The following is a 1320-nucleotide window of genomic DNA, read 5'->3' on the forward strand; positions in this document are numbered from 1 at the left end:
ATTTTGATATATCCCAAGATGTAATGTTTAGGAAAGGTAATATAAACAATAGTTATCTTTTAGTCAGAAATATAATACAGAATGTTGTTTTTATAAGAAAAAATATTTCTCCAATCAGTGCAATGTTTATGGAAAATCAGGAATCTTTCTATTTTTTCTTTTTCCCATGCCTTCTCCAATCAGGGGTTGGCGACCACTAATTTAAATGTTTCTCTATCTTTGGCTACGTTGAACAACTCTGGCACACCCATAATTTTGCTGCGTAAAAATATTAAATAACTTAAACCTTTGGGGAATACCACGAACGAAAAACATTTTGTTCACTTGCAGAATACCTAAGAAGGTGACAAAATGACTTAACAATACTCCTGAACTTGACTAGTACAAGTTGATCTCACTCTAAGTTGAGTTAATCATCATTTGGATAATAAAATATACACATCTGCGAACGACAATTATTAACGTGCAATTGACTGGCTGTTGGAAACTCAAATTAAACAAATGCATTTGCATTTACGTTTTGCGATAGAAGAACAATGGTTCAGAGTCATATCAAAAGTAGGTACTTATGAAAGCTGCTTTGCTGGTGCGGTAATCAATTTGATATACAAGGTAATTCCAAATTGGCGTCATTCATCTGGAGGTGTTTTCTTGCGGTGTTTTAGTACCGAAAAAATAATACAAAAAATTAATTGTTATTAAAAACTGAGAAATTTGCAAAGAAACTATATTAGGAAGACGCCAACAATGTTTTTCAAGGTAGTCTGCCTAATTAACATTACCTAAATACCGGTTGTTTCGTAATTATTTAAAACTCCGGTAACCATGGATAAATAGAGAAAGTGACAATAAGATAGACGAGGATAAACGTTAAATTCAACAGGCATCGTTGAATAACGGAACCTATTTCGCAACTCATCATCTCGAATTATTAAGTTATTGACAAATTACAAAAACATACATTTGAGCCTGTACCTCCAAGCAAGTGCCTGTGTACTCTTCTCGAGCAGCTTCTCGTATTCGCTTAATTAACTCCTGTTCAATTTATACCGGTGTTCAGTAATCCATTGGTTTAATGTGTTTCTTATATACGTGGTAGGGATGTAGCCGGTATTTATTCGATGCCTGGGAACGTGTGAGTTGTTGCACAATGTTCGGAATGCCCCTTAACGGCTCTTCTGCAATTATATCTAATACTTGTTCCTCTGTGCCTGGACACATAGGTCCGAACATCTATTGTCGTCCACTATCTTCCTGGAACCACTCTCCTCGCCCTTTGTTGGCGTGAGTTCTTTCAGCTTCTGCTATGTTACTGTAGCA

The sequence above is a fragment of the Dendroctonus ponderosae genome, unplaced genomic scaffold (assembly GCF_020466585.1).
Source record: "Dendroctonus ponderosae isolate FM_Combo_2020 unplaced genomic scaffold, Dpon_F_20191213v2 Dpon_F_20191213_1, whole genome shotgun sequence".
In the NCBI taxonomy this organism is placed as follows: domain Eukaryota; kingdom Metazoa; phylum Arthropoda; class Insecta; order Coleoptera; family Curculionidae; genus Dendroctonus; species Dendroctonus ponderosae.